The 23503-nt window shown below is 37.4% G+C and overlaps 2 long non-coding RNA genes across 5 annotated transcripts in view; one reads left to right on the top strand and one right to left on the bottom strand.

Annotated features, from left to right (window-relative positions):
• LOC128983408 (uncharacterized) overlaps positions 1-23503 on the top strand; it is an 87084-nt gene that overhangs the window by 6233 nt on the left and 57348 nt on the right. The window contains exons 2-3 of the long non-coding RNA XR_008489844.1: positions 151-371; positions 6371-6525. This is a non-coding gene — a long non-coding RNA (uncharacterized LOC128983408). The remainder of the gene's footprint in view (positions 1-150; positions 372-6370; positions 6526-23503) is intronic.
• Positions 23147-23503, bottom strand: part of LOC128983406 (uncharacterized) — a 61684-nt gene continuing 61327 nt past the window's right edge. For all 4 annotated transcript variants that reach the window (XR_008489843.1, XR_008489842.1, XR_008489841.1 and 1 more), the window contains one exon: positions 23147-23358. This is a non-coding gene — a long non-coding RNA (uncharacterized LOC128983406). The remainder of the gene's footprint in view (positions 23359-23503) is intronic.

Here is a 23503-nt window from a genome sequence, read left to right as displayed (position 1 = left end):
TTGTCTGTTGCATGAGTGTCTTTATTTGCTATTTTAGGTGTTTCAAACTTGGGTTATCCACGTTGTTGTGAATTTTACTTTTTTTAAGAAATATTTATATATTTATATCTTTATAATTTAAACAATTTGAGATTATCTCTGCTGTTTTAGGTAAGAACGTGCATCCTGCATAAACCAACCCTACACTGCAACCATCACTTTAGTCCACTACCTAAATGTTGAGTGTGTTATTGGATCACTGTTAAGGCAACAAAATCACACTCTAAACCGCGACACTGAACAAATCTGTTGACAGGGTGACCAACCTTACAAACAAACAAGAAGAAGAAGATGACCTGACTCACTGGTGCTGTGCTGCTTGCATTCCACAGGTTGGTACCACTACATGTCATGTACAAAACAAAAACCTCATCTTCCTTTATAGAGGCCGATCTTGATAATCTTCAGTCCCGCGGTTTACATGTGGAGCACTCTAGGTTCAAAAATATTTCAACTCCTTTTGGAATGAATCACCTAATAAAAATACCCTGATTCCAGAGGCATTTTACGATTTTATATGCATAATTACAACTTAGCAATTATAATTTGTTAAGTTATGGAGTAAACAATTTAACTAAACATATATAATGTACAAGGTATTGGCAGAACTGTTTTAGATCGGGTATTTTTATTTCCTTCTCGATTATTGAGACTAGAAAGAGATAGGATTTTTCTCAACAAGCAACAAGGGAAACTTGGGTTTTTTTAAATCTTCTAAATAAATTCATGCAAAACGGCAATTGTGAAGAGTAAAAGAAATTTCAAGCTTTATTGTACTGTTATAAAACAGATGACACATCGTGACTGTGATCGGTGATCAGGGCGCTATTGATATTATCTCTTGCGATCACAGGAATGTCATCATCATCCGCAATAGTGGAAAAATAGTTTACATCTTCTATGACCTTAACAAATTTATGAGCATCTCCTGTGATTGCAGGTACCTATGAATCAATGATTTTATTTCCATCCAAAAATTACAAAGTAAAAAACAATTTTAATATTGGAAATATAACTGACCACTTTATCAAGTTGTGTGGTCAGTAGAAAAAATTATTAATATTCTTGAGTGTGGCAGATTGCGTGAAAATATAATAATTGAGCGGAGCGAGCGAAGCGAGCGAAGCTCTTTGAGATCGGACCTTATGCAAACTATGTAATCAATTAACTCAATAACGGCTGAACATATTGAATCCAAACTTACCAGGGGTATTACGACAAATATTTTTGATGTTTCGAAACAAACAAATTTCAAATTGATGATACCTGTACAATTTAAGACCGACATAAAATTTGCAATGTTTAACATGAGTCTTATGAGTTGCCATGATGGTTACGAGATAACAACGTAGATGTAAACAAAGAATCGTAGCGTATGTGACTCGACATTCTGTACCCACGGGCACCTCAGCTTGCACATGCACATATGGCCAATTTACAAAAGACAGTACAAAAGAAAAGGAGTCCGATGAATAACATTAAGCGTTGATTAACAATACACCGATTGGCATAATTTCTGGCGGCCTTACCGAATTATTCCAAGCATATTATTTCTTTTAATTGTTGTTATTAGTTTTGTGGTAAATATTAGTCCGGAGTGTGGTAACTGTTTATGACGATTAGATTAAGGTATCTACAATCTTAAAATGCTATGGGAAGGGAGGAAAACAGGTCCAAAACGTAGGAAGTGGTAAAGAAAGTAGTCAAGGCGAGCAGTCCGGAGTGTGGGAACTGTTTATAAGGATTAGATTAAGGTATCTGCAATCTTAAAATGCAATGGGAAGGGAGGGAAACAGGTCCGCGACGTAGGAAGAGGTGAAGGAAGTAGTAAAGGCGAGCACTGTGGAGTCTGGGAACTGGAAACCAATTGTAACAGTTCGATTTCTGTATCTGAAATTGAAATTCTGAAATGCTATGAGATATTGAGATGGGATGGAAAGATGTCCAAGACATAGGAACTGGTTAAAGAATTAGTAAATGCTAGCAGTGCGGAGTGTGGGAAATGTTGTTGGCAATTAGATTAATGTATTTAAAATACTAAAATGCAATGGAAAGAGATGACAACACGTCCACGACGTAGGAAGTAGTAATGTTTAGCATCGCAGAGTGTGGGAACCGTTTGTGGCAGTTAGATTAATGTATCCGTAATACTTAAATGCTATGAGAAGGGAAGGAAACAATGACGTAGGAAATGGTGAAGGAAGTAGTAAAGGCTGGCATCGCAGAATGGGGAATGATTTTGTCTCCAGGTGCTTAGTTTATAAACAGTAAAAGAGAGTATTCAAATTGAAAACTATAGAAACTGTATTTCCGAAGCAGGAATTCATTATTTTCAAATATTATTAACGGTAGCCTATCCTAAATAAATACAGTTATTTGCTGGGCTTGCACACTAAAGTCCAGTTGCGACTACAATAAATAAATAATTACCTAAGATTTTATAGAAGTCCACTTAAACTAAGGCGTGTAAATAATTGGTTAGGCTTGAACAGTTACGATTACGATGCGTAGGCCTAATGCCTAGACTGCTAGGCCTATACAGAAGTTCAGTTATAGCTATTTATTATAATTAAATATTTAACTAAACTTGTTAACTTGTGTTGTCCAATTTATAACTTATAAGTGTGGAAGTAATTTTCTCTGTGCAGGTATACAGACACAGTTACAATTACACATGCCAATGTTGTAAATATATGTTCAGTAATTTATGCCTGTTTGTTTAAATGTATATATTTTTTATTTGAAAGTCTGACGCCATCAATCCCTTTTGGGTAAAAGATGAAGATAATAAGGTAATAATTACAAAAAGTAGAGCCTAGACTGCTTGGCCTGTACGGGAGTTTAGTTATAAAATCAGCTTGATATAATATTCCTATTTTTTCCGTAATACTATAAGATGAATTATTACAGCTAACAGAACAGCATGTTGGCATTTTTATGTCAGGTTGGAAATTTAGTACAACCCAATAAATAGGCTTTACATCAACACAGTGCAGGTTCTCAAATTAAATTGCCATAGTCTAATATAAAAACGTCTTTTATATATGATTTTAATAATTTTGTTGTACAGTAGTTTATTATGCATATACAGTATTTTACTTAATCATGCTGTAATTTAGCATGAGGAATAAATATATTCTTGTTTAATTAATCAATTCTATATCCAGTGCCGTCTTTAAAATCTAATCTATTTATTGAGTACAGTAGGCCTATTTTGGCAACGGGGTGGAGCTAGCACAAACATCACCAATGCAATGCCACCAGCGTCGCGGCAACCACCATCTTTTTCAGGACATCATCAGCTCGTGAAATTAGCCACGCCTTATTTCCTGTGGTTACCATTGACTATGGTATTGCTATATATAGTCACCTTCTTCTGTCATTCTGTTCGCTGAGCAAAGTTTACTAATTGGCTAAATGTTTTAGTTAGAGAAAATGAGAAGGAAACCTATAAGCCTATTACATAAATGGGAGCCAAACAAACATTAGGATATTGACAAAATAATACTTATCTTTATGCTATTACAAACACACAGTTTTACAAGTACTCATAGTACTTGTAAAACTAACTAACTAAATCAGCGACAAGTACTCATATATACAAGTAAAAATCAATGACCTAATAGAAACAGCTGACTGGATTCATATTTCCTTTAACTCTTCCACCCAAGCACGAGAATTCAATTGGATTGTTGCTATGGTGACGTCATCATGTATTCAATTTGAATCATGAAAACAAATTAAAGTTATTTGTTTTTATCAAAGCTTGCTTACTCCGCTCAATTGGCGGACCTGAGGCCGCATTCCTAGTAATATCTAAGGTTCTTACCGTCAACGCAATCAGGAGTAATATTCCACTACGGCCGTTTCGGAGATGACTCCATCGTCAGGTGCGTAGTGGTACACTAAACTATAGTCTTGTCACATTTAACACGAGTTTTCTTCATTTGCATTGCGTCAGGGGTTGAATAAATAAAACACATATATGTACAGGACGGACACACGAAAACATTTAGAGCACGTGCACGGCTTGAAAACTGATGACCGACTGTTCAATTCTGGTCACTGCAGGAGTTACGTGGATGACTGGAACAGCTAATAACACGGTGTGCCAACCTTATCTACTCAAATTATTACTTTTCTGTTTAATTTCTATTATTCTCTCAAAAATTGGATTGGCTGCTGAATTTGTTTGGGAGTTAATTACTAAGTTGGGTTCTTTGGCTGTACTGCTGTAGATATGGAAATTTTCGATGCAATTAAGTTTGTGACTTTTATTGCCGATATGTAGTATTTCTAAACTGTTTATGTCGGAATAATCATGGCAATACTGTTGAATATGTTCGGCATAATTTGAAGTAACGGCCGTAGTGGAATATTACTCCTGATTGCGTTGACGGTAAGAACCTTAGATATTATTATTAATTATTAATAATCTAAAAATAAACATTTAACCAGCCTAGCTTAATATAAAAAAACAAGTGCAAAGTATTACAGGCGTTATTTCAAAACGAATAATATCCATATTTACCGATGACTTAAAAGAGTCAACTCAAAGATAATGTAATCAATCAATCCACTTCAGTTTTTTAAACTATTAACAAACTCACTCTGAAAACGAACGCTCTTGTCAGTTTGTATCATGTGTTTACTATGAACAGCTGTAAATAATACAAATTATTCATCTGTTTAAGTAAACAAAATCTTTTCTTTATGATAAATACTTTGGGATGTTTGATAGCCTATGGGACAAAGCCCGAGACCTTTTATTACAGGAATTGGTGAAAGGGGGCGTATACACAAAAAAATACTTAATTTTGACACGCCATTTGTAAAAATCTGCCCATTATTAACGGAGGAGTAGTGTTTCTTAGAAATCACCTTCACGTATTATATATAAGGATGACACCTGCTCTCTGTGATGTTTAACAATCCTTTAGTACATAAACAAACAAATTAAAAAAATACTATAATTTAAATTTGTATAAAAAATTCCATTTAGATGAGGCATTTCATGGACAACATCATACATCATGCTATTTCCAAAATTTTGTTTTAATTCTTATCCACATTCCCAATCTAAATAATGAAGAGTGTACAACAAGGATGAGGCCAACTGATAACACTATCTGCTTCATTTGTAGGCGTTCACACACACTCACTCTCAAAAATGATTAACAGCATTGTTTACTTACTTAACAGAATTTTTTTTTTACTTAACAACATGGGTAACAGACTAATAAGGTTTAAGAATTAAGAGGAAAGAAGTAAATTATAATGCTTTGAACTTCAACTAATCAGCTGTTCAGGGCAATTTAATTGTTAATGAGTGGTGCAATTAGTGTTTAGTACCTGATTCATTCCATCACTATCAGTGGCAATGAGTGGTTATAACGAAAACATAACCTCTCTTAGAAGTTATGAGTAGTGATTTTTAGTAATTAAAACACTGTCGTAGGTAAAGTAGTGTATGCATTATGCAACTCGCGTAAATAGTCTCAACAAAACTTGTAGAAGTCTTGTAAAAGTTTTTAAAGACACTCGCCAATGCTCGTACCTTAAGTTTCTACTTGTGATATTAACACAATATTTATTAATATATCTAATTGATCTTCACATGATCGTTGCGTAAACTACTATTAAAGGAACAGTCCCTACCCCACAAACATCGATATGCTATGAGCCAAACATTGTATTCTTGTTTAAATTTCTACTTGGGATGTTAACACGATATTTATTAATATACCTAATTAATCTTCACACGATCGTTGCGTAAACTACTATTAAAGGAACAGCCCCTACCCCACAAACATCGATATGCTATGAGCCAAACATTGTTTTCTTGTATGATAAATTGTTGTTTATCACTAAAGTAATAACATTGACTGTAGTAACATACCATACCCACATTTTGTATTACCGTACACTTTTCTCTTAGGTAGCACTAAACCTTCTTGTTAACTTTTAATAGTAAATTTACTATTTCTTTGAGAGTCTTAATTGAAGTTTTTCCATAATATGTACACATCCAGTTTTTGGATATCTTTTACAAGTCATATAAAATTAACAAAACAACTGTGTTTAAGTCCTATATTTTAAAATCAAGGTGTGTTGTACTATCCTCTAGAAGAAAATAAAATAATAAATTCATTATGATATTTTTATATGGGCTTTCAACACATTTTTAAATGTCAGGATTTAATTTTTAAATAAGATCAAAAATAATTTTTTCCCAACCTCCGTAGGGTTAATTTTAGAACTAAGTAGGCCTGATATGTCGACCAATTCAGCATGTATTGTGCAACTCCAGCTGTGATGTATGTATGTCCAGGCTCCGTACCTACCCTGGGTGCTGCTGGGATTCTCAGTTCTGCTGGACAACCCTATCTGGGTGGACCTCAGTAGGAAGATTATCGGGCATTGCTACTTCTTCTTAGGGGATTCCACACCTAAACGGAGGATTTAGATTTTTCAAGACTCCTCATTGTGAGTAGTACTTATATTCAGGCACTGATTAATTGTATGTTAAATGAACGTATTTTAAAATAATTAGACCAAGACTAAGTTTGGACTGAAGGTAACTCAAATTTACTTACTCATACAGTTCTCCAGTTAATAGGGGCTACGGGTAGGACAGTGTACGGTTCTGAGGCTATGGTAGGGTAGCATAGATTACAAGAGCTGGTAGAGTACTGTATAGTACTAAAGCTTACTGGTGAGGCAAGAATAGGGTACAGAGGGATTTCAGACCTGCATGTCTCTTATCTGCATTGTGAAACTATTCAACATGGTTTCTAAGCATTGATTGGTTTATCAAACAGTAGGCGTACCGATTCGGTAACCTGCCAATGAGAAAGCAGTAGGTTTTAAGCGTGTGCTTTCTCAGTGTTGACAGATGAGTAATCCCGCCAAAATTAGCTGTCAGCTGTGACATAACCTCACTTTTAAGCCAAGGTCAGTATATAATATGGCTTAACTTATATATGGCTATGGCTTGATGGCTATATTATATATATCGGAATACCAATTTCCTGCCAAGGTCATGGACGCAATACAAATGTATTAACCTCAATGTCAAAAATAAATTAATCTGCATGTACTTAGCCTAAATTAACTTAATTCACAACTAGGTTCAGTCAGAACAACTGTTTGAGTTAATATCACATTTTTTTACATTATTTATATACAAAGAGAGTATTCTTGCTTAGATAACCAATCCGACACAGGGTTTAGTCAATAAAATAATATGTCAATTTTCCTGAGTGTAAATGCCTTAAAAATGGGAACTAACCAAATTGAGCAAAGGTTACATCCTGTTATCTATTCAGATAATGGCACAAATTTTGTTAGTTTAAACAAGAATCTGAAGTCTCTGAACTGGACTGAAATCCAAAATACATTCACCCTCAATGCGATTGTGTGGAAGTTCATTCCCCCTGCAAGTCCTTGGTGGGGAGGATTTTGGGAAAGACTGATAAGGATCCTAAAAGGACTCCTCCGGAGGAATTTGGGAAATTCATCTCTCGCACATCCATTGCAAGGCAATTTTATGATAGACATATTTTACAGGAAAAATCATGTATTGGAGGTTCTGGGTAGAAATGAATCCTATGCGTCACTAAGTTGTCCAACCGATCCGTGGACTGCCCAAGTACATTCTCCAGGGTCTCACCGAATCCCGAGAGTCAGCGCCGGAAATTTTTGAGTGTGGGGAAATTACTCCGTAACATTTCCCCGGTCACTCTAACAATGTCTCTCTGTGGAATAGTGATTCGTGTAACAGCTGAAGATCCCAAGGAAAAAGAGGTGTCAATAACAGCCTGACACAATACAGGAGATGGTGAGGGCAAGGTAGACTTAATTTAGTGCTAATAATATGATGGACAATGCATTGTGTTTCACGTATGCAAGCTGATAACACTAGTTTGCAATCTTTTTTCTAGTGTATTTTCATTCAATAACAAAATAACTTTTATATTCCCAATATTTAAAAAGTTTCTAGTATCTATTGTTGAAAACTAAAAAATATCAGTATAAATTGTAATTTAACTGAGAGCTAAGTAGGCCTGATATGTAGAGCAGCTCAGTATGTATTGTGCGACTCCAGCTGTAATGTATGTTTGTCCAGGTCTCTTCCCTGGGTGCTGCTGGGATTCTAAGTCGTGCTGGGCAACCATATCTGTGGACTTCATGGGGATGAGGCATTTGCTGCTACTACTACTTAGAGGACAAATTTATCCACCAAAATGTGGGAATAACCCACATCACCGCCAACAATTATTATAGAATAAGGTAAGAGTCAACCCCATCAGATGATCCAAAGGCAAGCAGACAGCCCTAGTCGGACCGATACTAGCGCTCCGGCCGGAAAACGACCAACCGCTGGCAAGCAGGTTTGTCTTGGCCCAACCTCCTGCATGCAATCATCTGACTTCTCTCCTTTGGGTAAAGTACTAGTAGTGTAGTAATAATGAGTGTTTAGGAAACTAGTCTTTTGGGGGAAAAAGGGGGTTAAGGGGTATATTTTCTAAATTAGCCAACTTCAACCAACAATAAATTAAGTGATGTAACTAAATTAAACTTTACAATTATCGATATCTAACTTAGGGCAAGTTGTTGCAGGCATCAAATAATGGCGAGGGTTAATTAGAATATGAAAATGTAGTTAATCTGTTAGTTCAAGACCCATCAAAGCTGGTTTACGCTGAGCAGGGTTTTCGTGAGAGCTATTGGGAAATGGAATCAGTACGTTTTTCGTCTCCTCAACAGTGAGTAGCACTTATATTTAGTCACTATTCTGTGTGGTTTTTTACAATATAGACATGGACTATTTTTGGGCTGTGTGTAACTACAATTTACTAACTCTAACAGTTTTCCAGTTAACAGGGGATACAGGTACAGGATACATTGTACAGTATGGGGCTACTAATAGGGGTACAGGAGCTAGTAGGGTAACGTATAATAGGGGCTCAATGGGGCAGCCTAGGGTAGATGTTCTGTTTGGGCAGTATAGGGCACACGAGCTGGTAGGGCATGTACAGTACTGAAGCCAGTGGTGGGTACAGGATACAAATTGTATTGAAGAAGCTCTTAACTGTTCTTTTTTTGTATCCAAGGCCTGGTCCACTAACGCCTCTTCTTGCGGTTAAGCATATTTTAATAAAATTATTTCTCTTTCACACACATCCTATCCTCAATATTAGATTAAGTGCTGGTTTATGAGGACCCAAGGACGAAATGGCGAGAAAAACTGAGCTTTGAACTAGGCGATTAAAAGTAGTAATTAGTAGCGTAGAAATTACTGAGCTTAAGTTGTAGGGGGTTATTGATTTCTTAAATTTATTCTAAAACTATGCGTGCTTGTGGGACGTTTCTTTAAAGAAAAAGTAACGGTCAAATAAGCAGCTTACAGTGAGTTGTTGCAAAACTTGAAAGCTGCTCCTTCTCACACATTGTCAATATCACGATCATCAGCGGATGACAAGCAGCCTAGTGTGACCCATGCAAAAGCCGCTGCTTGGTGGTGCTGGTGTCAGCCACTGATAATGTGACCCATGCTTAACACGTTCAGTGCTGACTACATTAATTGATGTAGTCGCACCACAAGCGGCCTACATCAATTGATGTAGTTGCGCAACCCCCACTACATTAGTTCAGTATGAGATCAGCCATTGCCGGGGAACGTTAAAATCGTTGCTAGCCTGTTAGCTTAGAATGTGAGCTTTATTTTGGTGTAGGTTGATACTAAAATTTCCCGTAAAATACTGTCTGACAATGCTTTTGTCCCGGTTTCGGGGATTTTCTCTCTTCAAGCCATATTAGAAAGCCACTGACTACTGATCCAGGCAGTTCTGCTACCTTTGGGTGTTTTAGAGAACTACGTCCAATCTCGGGCTAACGTAGTACAACCGCCGCTGCTCTTTTGTTATTCGTCAGATTGAAATATTTGAATGCCAATTGCTTTCGCTGTTACGGTACCGCACCAGGGCTTCGCCCAGGCCTCGCCGCCATTGGCGAGTGCCTGTTGGAATGCCTGCCGCACTGAACGTGTTAAGGCTCTTAGGACACAGACCGAACGCTAGGCTCAGAGATATACTCCAAAGAGCAAATTAAATCTGATTGAATTTTTTTCCATCAAAACATTGGCATTTATAATAAGCGAATTTGTTGCAATGTTATTAAAGGAAAATTCCTAATCTCACAACTATGGATATGCAATAAGTCAAACAATTTGTAACAATTTTTGAGCGTGGGGAAATTACTCCGTAACATTTCCCCGGTCACTCGAACAATGTCTCTCTGTGGAATAGTGATTTGTGTAACAGCTGAAGATCCCAAGGAAAAAGAGGTGTCAATAATAGCCTGACACAATACAGGAGATGGTGAGGGCAAGGTAGACTTAATTTAGTGCTAATAATATGATGGACAATGCATTGTGTTTCACGTATGCAAGTTGATAACACTAGTTTGCAATCTTTTTTCTAGTGTATTTTCATTCAATAACAAAATAACTTTTATATTCCTAATATTTAAAAAGTTTCAAGTATCTATTGTTGAAAACTAAAAAATATCAGTATAAATTGTAATTTAACTGAGAGCTAAGTAGGCCTGATATGTAGAGCAGCTCAGTATGTATTGTGCGACTCCAGCTGTAATGTATGTTTGTCCAGGTCTCTTCCCTGGGTGCTGCTGGGATTCTAAGTCGTGCTGGGCCACCATATCTGTGGACTTCATGGGGATGAGGCATTGCTGCTACTACTACTTAGAGGACAAATTTATCCACCAAAATGTGGGAATAACCCACATCACCGCCAACAATTATTATAGAATAAGGTAAGAGTCAACCCCATCAGCTGATCCAAAGGCAAGCAGACAGCCCTAGTCGGACCGATACTAGCGCTCCGGCCGGAAAACGACCAACCGCTGGCAAGCAGGTTTGTCTTGGCCCAACCTCCTGCATGCAATCATCTGACTTCTCTCCTTTGGGTAAAGTACTAGTAGTGTAGTAATAATGAGTGTTTAGGAAACTAGTCTTTTGGGGGAAAAAGGGGGTTAAGGGGTATCTTTTCTAAATTAGCCAACTTCAACCAACAATAAATTAAGTTATGTAACTAAATTAAACTTTACAATTATCGATATCTAACTTAGGGCAAGTTGTTGCAGGCATCAAATAATGGCGAGGGTTAATTAGAATATGAAAATGTAGTTAATCTGTTAGTTCAAGACCCATCAAAGCTGGTTTACGCTGAGCAGGGTTTTCGTGAGAGCTATTGGGAAATGGAATCAGTACGTTTTTCGTTTAAATGTGGATCTGGGTGGATTAATTCCAGTCTGGACCCCACAAAAACCGAGGATTTTGAATCCTCAAGAGTGAGTAGCACTTATATTTAGTCACTATTCTGTGTGCGTTTTTTACAATATAGACATGGACTATTTTTGGGCTGTGTGTAACTACAATTTACTAACTCTAACAGTTTTCCAGTTAACAGGGGATACAAATAGTAACATTGTACAGTATGGGGCTACTAATAGGGGTACAGGAGCTAGTAGGGTAACGTATAATAGGGGCTTAATGGGGCAGCCTAGAGTAGATATTCTGTTTGGGCAGTATAGGGCACACGAGCTGGTAGGGCATGTACAGTACTGAAGCCAGTGGTGGGTACAGGATACAAATTGTATTGAAGAAGCTCTTAACTGTTCCTTTTTTTGTATCCAAGGCCTAGTCCACTAACGCCTCTTCTTGCGGTTAAGCATATTTTAATAAAAATATTTCTCTTTCACACACATCCTATCCTCAATATTAGATTAAGTGCTGGTTTATGAGGACCCAAGGACGAAATGGCGAGAAAAACTGAGCTTTGAACTAGGCGATTAAAAGTAGTAATTAGTAGCGTAGAAATTACTGAGCTTAAGTTGTAGGGGAAGTAGGTTATTGATTTCTTAAATTTATTCTAAAACTATGCGTGCTTGTGGGACGTTTCTTTAAAGAAAAAGTAACGGTCAAATAAGCAGCTTACAGTGAGTTGTTGCAAAACTTGAAAGCTGCTCCTTCTCACACATTGTCAATATCACGATCACCAGCGGATGACAAGCAGCCTAGTGTGACCCATGCAAAAGCCGCTGCTTGGTGGTGCTGGTGTCAGCCACTGATAATGTGACCCGTACTTAACACGTTCAGTGCTGACTACATTAATTGATGTAGTCGCACCACAAGCGGCCTACATCAATTGATGTAGTTGCGCAACCCCCACTACATTAGTTCAGTATGAGCTCAGCCATTGCCGGGGAACGTTAAAATCGTTGCTAGCCTGTTAGCTTAGAATGTGAGCTTTATTTTGGTGTAGGTTGATACTAAAATTTCCCGTAAAATACTGTCTGACAATGCTTTTGTCCCGGTTTCGGGGATTTTCTCTCTTCAAGCCATATTAGAAAGCCACTGACTACTGATCCAGGCAGTGCTGCTACCTTTGGGTGTTTTAGGGAACTACGTCCAATCTCGGGCTAACGTAGTACAACCGCTGCTGCTCTTTTGTTATTCGTCAGATTGAAATATTTGAATGCCAATTGCTTTCGCTGTTACGGTACCGCACCAGGGCTTCGCCCAGGCCTCGCCGCCATTGGCGAGCGCCTGTTGGAATGCCTCCCGCACTGAACGTGTTAAGGCTCTTAGGACACAGACCGAACGCTAGACTCAGAGATATACTCCAATAAGCAAATTAAATCTGATTGAATTTTTTTTTCATCAAAACATTGGCATTTATAATAAGCGAAGTTGTTGCAATGTTATTAAAGGAAAAATTCCTAATCCCACAACTATGGATATGCAATAAGTCAAACAATTTGTATTGAAAATTGAAACACTGACTGAAGTAGTGATATACCTAATTCGATGTTACACTTGACTCTTGAGTTGCACTAAACTTTCTTGTTGACTTTTACAAGTAGTACACATTTTCTCTTTCTTTAAGAGTCCTTGGATGCTAGTGGCCATCTTGAATTATATCAAAAAGCTGTTGAAGGGTTATTTTTTATCATCCAAAATTATTTTTCAAATACCATGATTGTAACTTAAACATCTAGTGCACTGTGCGATCAGAAATTTTCACTGTAGTTTTGTAATTGTTTTCCAAGGGGGTCCATGGAGGCCAATGGCCATCTAGGATTTGCCCGCCATAAGAGTACTGTTATTTTTTTTTACTTCAGCCAAATACCAAAGGGATTGTAATTGAAATATCTAGTGTACTGTGTGATTACAAATTGTCTTCCTACTTTTGTAATTGTTTTATGAGTTATAACGTCTAGGCTTCAAAGACTCCTAAGAGTCTAGCATTGAATATTTTCCATAATACATCCTTTTTTTTTTGTAACTGGTTATGTTTAAAATAAATAAAACTGTGTTTGTGTAGTAGCTATTTTTTCAACAAAGGTGTATCACCATGTCCACCCAACAAAAAAACCATTATGATATTTGTACCACCAATTGACAAACTATAGGTCTACATGGGCTTTTAACAAACATTTGTAATGGTATTAAATTTTTAAATAAAAAAAAATATATTTGTATCACTACTTCTTAAACATTTATAGAGAGAGCATATAAAATGCTGCAAAATTACACCTTTCTCATCTTTTCAGTATAATTCTGAGAAGTGGTAGAGTAGTTGGCAGACAAACAGGTAATTTTTTCAGTTTAAAAAACTTAAATCAGGTGAAATTTTTTAAAATTATTTGACATGTCAAGTGTAAATTTGGTAGTTTCTCAGTCTTTATGGATAGTATCAGTACACAATCTTCCTTGAAACCTGGGTTACTGGTAAATAGTATATTTTGATATGTTATTGAATTACCGTATTAACATTTTGTAATAGACAAGCCCCATTTTTGGGCACTATGACATAGCTAGTATTCTTAAAGTATGAAGGACTAAGTTTCTCAATGCAACTCAAAATGGTTTCTATGCATTGTGAGAATGGTTTATCATGTACAAATACAAAAATTTGAAGGCAAGCTGCAGACAAGTTAAAAGTTTGCAACCTTTGTTGCAGTGTGTGTACAACAGTCATACAACCATATTAGTATATTTCGTACCTAGGGCCGAAAATAAGGTTTTGCCGGCTCGAGATAGTTTTTAAGTTCTCGACTTCGTCTCGAACTTAAATCGATCGAGAGCTGCAAAACCATTTCGGTCCGTGGTACGAACGCTATTTTTCACCACACTATACCCTATTACCACTATTCACCTGGGGAGCGAGCTGGCGTAGTGGTTAGAGCGCGGGACTTCAGTCTCTGAGGTCCCGGGTTCGATCCCCGCCAAGTCACCAATGGATTTTATCTAAGTGATAATGCCGCAACCCCTAGGTCTAGTCTGAAGTAATGTGAAAAACAATCCCAGACTTGTGCCTAGCAAAAAAAAAAAAAAAAAAAAAAAAAAAAAATTACCACTATTTACCACTATAATAATGCACACTGATAGTCAACACAACTACAACTCTAAGGTTATGTTAAGAAATAATTTGAGGAATCAGCAAAAATAAAAATAAATAGTTGCTAGGCAACGGTGCCTTAACACAATTCTATTGCAATGCTATGGATTTTGATTGTGTATTTAAAATGCGTTCATGTTTTAAGTTAGCGGACAGCTGATTTTGCCTGTAAAAACTTGCTCGGTCCCCAAATTTCGATGACAGCTGGCATGGCCAGCAAAATGTAACTTTCAGCCACCAATTAACGTATGTAATACAGCCAAAAACATCATAGTGTGGTGAAAAATAACTTCCAAGTTCCTACTATTTCAACAATTAATTCTCTAGGAAATAATCATGAAAATTTCCAACATTTCAGTAGATATTAGGTTATTTAAACATAGGCCTGATAAGTAGAGCCATTAATTATTGTGTTAATTTGTGTTATTGTGTTCATATTATTGTGCAACTCCATCTGTATGTATGTCCAGGCTCTGTACCTACCCTGGGTGCTGGTGGGATTCTCAGTTCTGCTGGACATCTGGATGGACCTCATGGGGATTATTGTACGGCTTTGCTACTACTTAGAGGATGTCTTTCCCCACCACAACAGAGGATGTAGAATGTTTAAGACTCCTCTGATCTTGTGAGTAGCACTTTTATTCTATTAGCACTATTCTTGTTATTAATGTGTGTTAAAGTTAAAATGAATGTATTTGATAATCAGTCTAAAGGCCGGCGCACACAGAGACAGACGGACTCATGAGAACGGACTCCTGCAGACGGACAGATTTTTTTATAACGCACACAGCTGCAGGAGTCCGCAAGCAGACAAACTATCCTTTCCGTCCTTCACCTTGTAAAAACTAAAAAAAGAAACAGATCGGGATGTCAGTCCCTCACAAGTAGGTGATGTAATTATAGGGTATCTAGCCATCGAAATAAAACTCATTGGACGTTTTCCAGGACAAAACTTATAGCTCAAAAGTTTAAAGCTTAGGCCTACTTATTTAAACCTGCTAGTATTATTACATACCCTTCTGCGAATTCTGTGACGATTTTTAACTTTCTGTGGGCATAACTTTCAAGCAGTAGAATTTTATATAATTTTCTGTGATCACGGCAACATTAGTAATGGTTTTCCGTGATCGCGGCAAAATCCGTGGTAATTACTTATGGTGTCGGACATGTATCGTGAAATCGGCGCAAAATTTGAAATTATCTTGCAAAGGTGAAGAAATTCGTGATGATTTACCGTGATGACGGAAACGGCCGTGATCATTACTTGCGATCGCAGCAACGTAATAGTTTACCCTGCGAAAGCGATTTCAACTACGCAAAGCAAGGAAATCGTTGATATTGGGCGGTTTATGCGGCTATTATTGAAACATTTAAATTTCTCGGTTCTTTACAAAATTCACAAATTTCCCCCCACTTATCAAATATTACGAAAAATTCCCAGTCTCCAGGTGGGTTGGACTCCCTTAGTAAACAAACTACAGCGCACGTAGTGGCAGTGTGAAGAAGAAGTGTCCGGGAAGAAAAACCCTTTTTGCGCATGTGCAGCAGAAAAAGTCTGCAGGGGTACTTTTGAGAGGCGATTCAAAAAAATCCGTCCACAAACTCCAGCGGACTCCGGCAGATGGACGGATTCCTGTGTGCGTTGCCACATACAACATGGGGAGCGTCTGTCTGCGTGAGTCCGTCTGTCTCTTGACTCTTGAGTTGCACTAAACTTTCTTGTTGACTTTTACAAGTAGTACACATTTTCTCTTTCTTTAAGAGTCCTTGGATGCTAGTGGCCATCTTGAATTATATCAAAAAGCTGTTGAAGGGTTATTTTTTATCATCCAAAATTATTTTTCAAATACCATGATTGTAACTTAAACATCTAGTGCACTGTGCGATCAGAAATTTTCACTGTAGTTTTGTAATTGTTTTCCAAGGGGGTCCATGGAGGCCAATGGCCATCTAGGATTTGCCCGCCATAAGAGTACTGTTATTTTTTTTTACTTCAGCCAAATACCAAAGGGATTGTAATTGAAATATCTAGTGTACTGTGTGATTACAAATTGTCTTCCTACTTTTGTAATTGTTTTATGAGTTATAACGTCTAGGCTTCAAAGACTCCTAAGAGTCTAGCATTGAATATTTTCCATAATACATCCTTTTTTTTTGTAACTGGTTATGTTTAAAATAAATAAAACTGTGTTTGTGTAGTAGCTATTTTTTCAACAAAGGTGTATCACCATGTCCACCCAACAAAAAAACCATTATGATATTTGTACCACCAATTGACAAACTATAGGTCTACATGGGCTTTTAACAAACATTTGTAATGGTATTAAATTTTTAAATAAAAAAAAATATATTTGTATCACTACTTCTTAAACATTTATAGAGAGAGCATATAAAATGCTGCAAAATTACACCTTTCTCATCTTTTCAGTATAATTCTGAGAAGTGGTAGAGTAGTTGGCAGACAAACAGGTAATTTTTTCAGTTTAAAAAACTTAAATCAGGTGAAATTTTTTAAAATTATTTGACATGTCAAGTGTAAATTTGGTAGTTTCTCAGTCTTTATGGATAGTATCAGTACACAATCTTCCTTGAAACCTGGGTTACTGGTAAATAGTATATTTTGATATGTTATTGAATTACCGTATTAACATTTTGTAATAGACAAGCCCCATTTTTGGGCACTATGACATAGCTAGTATTCTTAAAGTATGAAGGACTAAGTTTCTCAATGCAACTCAAAATGGTTTCTATGCATTGTGAGAATGGTTTATCATGTACAAATACAAAAATTTGAAGGCAAGCTGCAGACAAGTTAAAAGTTTGCAACCTTTGTTGCAGTGTGTGTACAACAGTCATACAACCATATTAGTATATTTCGTACCTAGGGCCGAAAATAAGGTTTTGCCGGCTCGAGATAGTTTTTAAGTTCTCGACTTCGTCTCGAACTTAAATCGATCGAGAGCTGCAAAACCATTTCGGTCCGTGGTACGAACGCTATTTTTCACCACACTATACCCTATTACCACTATTCACCTGGGGAGCGAGCTGGCGTAGTGGTTAGAGCGCGGGACTTCAGTCTCTGAGGTCCCGGGTTCGATCCCCGCCAAGTCACCAATGGATTTTATCTAAGTGATAATGCCGCAACCCCTAGGTCTAGTCTGAAGTAATGTGAAAAACAATCCCAGACTTGTGCCTAGCAAAAAAAAAAAAAAAAAAAAAAAAAAAAAAATTACCACTATTTACCACTATAATAATGCACACTGATAGTCAACACAACTACAACTCTAAGGTTATGTTAAGAAATAATTTGAGGAATCAGCAAAAATAAAAATAAATAGTTGCTAGGCAACGGTGCCTTAACACAATTCTATTGCAATGCTATGGATTTTGATTGTGTATTTAAAATGCGTTCATGTTTTAAGTTAGCGGACAGCTGATTTTGCCTGTAAAAACTTGCTCGGTCCCCAAATTTCGATGACAGCTGGCATGGCCAGCAAAATGTAACTTTCAGCCACCAATTAACGTATGTAATACAGCCAAAAACATCATAGTGTGGTGAAAAATAACTTCCAAGTTCCTACTATTTCAACAATTAATTCTCTAGGAAATAATCATGAAAATTTCCAACATTTCAGTAGATATTAGGTTATTTAAACATAGGCCTGATAAGTAGAGCCATTAATTATTGTGTTAATTTGTGTTATTGTGTTCATATTATTGTGCAACTCCATCTGTATGTATGTCCAGGCTCTGTACCTACCCTGGGTGCTGGTGGGATTCTCAGTTCTGCTGGACATCTGGATGGACCTCATGGGGATTATTGTACGGCTTTGCTACTACTTAGAGGATGTCTTTCCCCACCACAACAGAGGATGTAGAATGTTTAAGACTCCTCTGATCTTGTGAGTAGCACTTTTATTCTATTAGCACTATTCTTGTTATTAATGTGTGTTAAAGTTAAAATGAATGTATTTGATAATCAGTCTAAAGGCCGGCGCACACAGAGACAGACGGACTCATGAGAACGGACTCCTGCAGACGGACAGATTTTTTTATAACGCACACAGCTGCAGGAGTCCGCAAGCAGACAAACTATCCTTTCCGTCCTTCACCTTGTAAAAACTAAAAAAAGAAACAGATCGGGATGTCAGTCCCTCACAAGTAGGTGATGTAATTATAGGGTATCTAGCCATCGAAATAAAACTCATTGGACGTTTTCCAGGACAAAACTTATAGCTCAAAAGTTTAAAGCTTAGGCCTACTTATTTAAACCTGCTAGTATTATTACATACCCTTCTGCGAATTCTGTGACGATTTTTAACTTTCTGTGGGCATAACTTTCAAGCAGTAGAATTTTATATAATTTTCTGTGATCACGGCAACATTAGTAATGGTTTTCCGTGATCGCGGCAAAATCCGTGGTAATTACTTATGGTGTCGGACATGTATCGTGAAATCGGCGCAAAATTTGAAATTATCTTGCAAAGGTGAAGAAATTCGTGATGATTTACCGTGATGACGGAAACGGCCGTGATCATTACTTGCGATCGCAGCAACGTAATAGTTTACCCTGCGAAAGCGATTTCAACTACGCAAAGCAAGGAAATCGTTGATATTGGGCGGTTTATGCGGCTATTATTGAAACATTTAAATTTCTCGGTTCTTTACAAAATTCACAAATTTCCCCCCACTTATCAAATATTACGAAAAATTCCCAGTCTCCAGGTGGGTTGGACTCCCTTAGTAAACAAACTACAGCGCACGTAGTGGCAGTGTGAAGAAGAAGTGTCCGGGAAGAAAAACCCTTTTTGCGCATGTGCAGCAGAAAAAGTCTGCAGGGGTACTTTTGAGAGGCGATTCAAAAAAATCCGTCCACAAACTCCAGCGGACTCCGGCAGATGGACGGATTCCTGTGTGCGTTGCCACATACAACATGGGGAGCGTCTGTCTGCGTGAGTCCGTCTGTCTCTGTGTGCGCCAACCTTAAGACCATTTTTGGACTTAGGGCCGGTACACACACACCGACTTTTGTCGTGCCCCTGTACGACTCAAGAAATTGTATATCTGCACGATAAGTAGAGAAACAAAGTAGGCAATGGAAGTCGCATGGGGGTGTACACACTAGTGCGACAGCAGTCGTGGAGGTGTCAAAGTCGTGGACGACAAATTTCGAGTCGCGCCCTACACCGACTGGGGGTCCGACAGGCAAATCGTGTCGTACGGGCTCACGACTGTTTTGAGTCGTAGCGGGACATGGCGTTATACGGCTGTCGCGTCGGTGTATACACACTAGTGCGTCTCGGGACACGACTGCGGGGTGCCACGCTGGGTTTTTAGCTATTTAAAACTGGTCTGTGACACTTAATTATTAAATAACAAACGTTCAAAAACCAACTTTTTTGTGATTTTAGACGTTTTCCAAGATGTTATCATGGCAATTAACGGTTGTGAGAGGTTAAGTCAAGTATTAATAAATTTATGTAGGCTACTTCAAAATAGGTGAATGATTGTAATTTTTCAAATAGCTCAACATTAAACAACGTCTTTGTTGATTTTTTACCATAGGTGATGCATTAAATAGGGCATTATAAATTTTGACATTAAAGCCGGATAGTCCCGCCATTTTGTAGTCCGGCCGGTAGTCCGGTCCCGAGGTGGCCGAACAAGAGAGAGTTTTCTGTATGTACATTTACAAAAATAACTATTGTAACGGTAACTTATTGTAAAGGGCAACAAAAATTTACCAAAATTAACATTACCTTAACTGATAACACATATAATTATACGAATTAAGGATGTATAATGAAATGTACATAAATAGCATTACTTAAATTATTGTTTATTTTTGCAAAGTGTTTCAAAACAACTTTTTTACGTAGCAACGACTAAACTTTCCATACACATTCATTCTGTTTATACATAGTTGTATGCCTGTATGCCTGGGTTAGTAGTCCTAAAGCCAGTAGAATTCGCTGTTGTGTTTGCTGAGTCGTATACCGATACGACAACTGTCGTGAGGTAACACGACTTTGTCGTATGCCAGCACGACACGAACAGTCGTACTCACATGCGTCCAAGTCGGTGTGTATGTACCGGCCCTTAATGTAAGTCTTTTTTACTTACTCATACAGTTCTTCAGTTAACAGGGGCTATAGGTAGGACAGTGTGGGTAGATCAGTGTAGGGTACAGGGGCTACAGGATAGAGTAGGATACAGGATACAGGTAGCATAGAAATGCTGCAAAATGACACCTCTTTCATCTTTTCAGTATAATTCTGAGAAGTGGGTAGGGTAGTTACATGAATCATGGGTTAGATTTTACTGTTTTTTGGAAATTGGAAACTTTGAAATTTAAAAAATTACTTTATGTACCAAGTTGCAATTTGGTTTTTTGCCAGTCTATATGGGGGTGTATCAGTATACATAGTATTCCATAGACCAGTATGTTTTTAGCCCTGCACCCTAAGAGGCGGTTTGGGAGCTCGGTATTAGCGCTAGTCCGCGACTAAAACCGGATATTTCCGGTATTTTAAGCTGCCGCCTCGAAAACGGGTTTGTGAGCTCGGGATCAGGTAGGCGCGCGCCTAACTTGTGCAGGGATAATCTCGCGCCTAAAAATTGTTGGTTTGGGAGTCAAGTAGATAGACGCCAGCCTAAGAGATAGTCTCGGTGGGTTTGGGAGACCAATTTCGGGACTAAGGGATATATTTCCGTCATAAAAATTAGTGAGTGACTAATTTTTAGTTAGAACTATTTGATTTGATTTGAGTTTAGTCCCCAACTTTAGTCCTACCAGGGGGCAGGTCTAAGTCGACATCATGCCGGTATTACCTCATTAGCTAGTTAATTGTTTACATATTAACTAAAAAAATGTTATATTGGAATTCGTTATGGAATTCCAAACAATTTCATTACTCTCAAAGTATATTTGATAACAGTTTTTTTTAGGTTTCTGTTCAAAATAAAACAAAAATCTTGCAGGAAGCTAAATTTAACGAAATATTATTTGGTTTTTGTTTTTACTGTTAACTGCAATAAAAATATGGACCCTAAATAGAATTTCTTTCAACTGAGAGTTTGGTTATAAGCACCCATACCTTAATTATAAATATTTTATTAGCTAGAAAAAAATTAGCAACCGCATACATACCCCCCACTCACCCCCTACGAAAGAGTGAAGAGATAGTAAACAAAACATAAAAAAAAACTGCAAATAGCTCACAGTAATAATCGTTTTCTTTTAATTGCGTTGTGATTGAGCTCAGTTCAATGTCATTGACCAAGTGCTATTTACATAAAAATGGAGTACCTAGATTATTTGGAGTATAAGAAAATATATACAGTATATCAATAACCCGCCACAGAAAACCTGCAGACTAAGCGAATTTACAATAACCTAATAGGACTTTCAATTAAATTTATTTTATTTCAAAATGGGAAAGTATATAGGTCCCGGAACTAAGTGCTACCTATGGTAATAGATACTTCCCTAGTAAAATTAGATAAAAAAGTGTCATGTTTAATATTTTTTTAATTGAAAAAAATTTTTTTTTGTAAGTATTAAAAGATATATTTTACATTTACCTTGGCTTCACACAATCAAATCCTCCGCAATTACTTCAAATACTTTTATTTTTTTTTATTTCCGTCAATACCCCTATATATATATATTATACTCGGAAATTACTGTTTAATTTTGAAGCTTTTTATTGCATGAAACTGAGTTTCAGATGTTACCGTTCAACACACATGGTATTCTTTATTAAATGATTACCTAATGTTTTTGATCTCTGAAAGAAATCATATTGATTTTCAGAATCCTATGTTGCTCTGTACGTATTCATAAGATGTATTACTTAAAGACAACTGTGCTTAGATAGCGACCTCCTCCAGCATTGGTTAGCATTAGCACGCAGGTTGCTGTATAAGCGGCCGAACTATAGTAGTACTTAAAGACAACTGATTAAATAATTATAAACCGTAAAGTGAAAATAAAGTTAGATCTTAAAAGAATTTAAAATAAAGAATTATGGTTCTTCAGTCATTGGGATGTAAAACAACGATCTTACAAAACTACATTTTTGCAATGGTACAAGGCAGAAACTTACACCATAGTCTACTAATTAGCCACCATTGATAAACCAAGATAAAATTGTATCCATCTTTAATTGTATCCATCTTTTGTTGTTGTCAACGGTAACGTGTTCTGCAGTGGCCGTTGCCAACGTGAAAACCTGAATTCCCCGCGATTTCCTGTCCATCTAGCCGCGCTGCAACTCAGACTTGATCTACGACCATTTCAACTTAGGCGCGAGCTCCCAAGCTTGGTTTTTGGTCCGGGGACTAAAGTTAGGCGCGTCTAACACTAGGCGCGTACTAGCTGGGCTCGAGCTCCCAAACCGCCTCTAAATGTTAGCGGGCAGCGAATCCTGCCAATCAGCAGTTAGCTGTGACATAGCCTCACTTTCCTACCTTACTGTCAAATTTATTTCCTGTAATTAACCTAAAATAACCTCATTAGGTTTAGTCAGAACAACAGTTTTTGTTAATATCATTTTTTATTGACACCAGTTTTAAACAATTGATAATTAGTGTGACCACACGGTTGCAAGACAAATGTGGGCATTTGGAGTGTACAGTTCTTGGTTGGATTGGATCCTACCAATCGCTCCGATGTTTGTCCAAGTTTCCCTTTCAGTGTCTCACGGAGTTCTGACCAGAGAGCAGACGCTATTTCTCTCACTACCTCTCCATGTGAGTAGCTCTGTAACATTTCCCCGGTAGCTGGAACAACATCGAAGGACGCCAAGGAAAAAGAGGTGTCATCATCCATAGCCTGAAACAGTACAGGAGGATAAATGAGCTAAAAAGAACCAAGTTTCTCGATGCATTATGGATCAACCTATCATGGTTGTGAGATTGGTTCATCATATACAAACACAAAGTTAAAAGTCGGAGAGCAAGCTGCAGACAAGTTAAAA

This window comes from Macrosteles quadrilineatus, unplaced genomic scaffold, assembly GCF_028750875.1.
Source record: "Macrosteles quadrilineatus isolate MER2022 unplaced genomic scaffold, UCM_ALF_1.0 Scaffold_1__1_contigs__length_201487025, whole genome shotgun sequence".
NCBI lineage: Eukaryota > Metazoa > Arthropoda > Insecta > Hemiptera > Cicadellidae > Macrosteles > Macrosteles quadrilineatus.
This window is presented reverse-complemented; position numbering and strand designations above follow the sequence as displayed.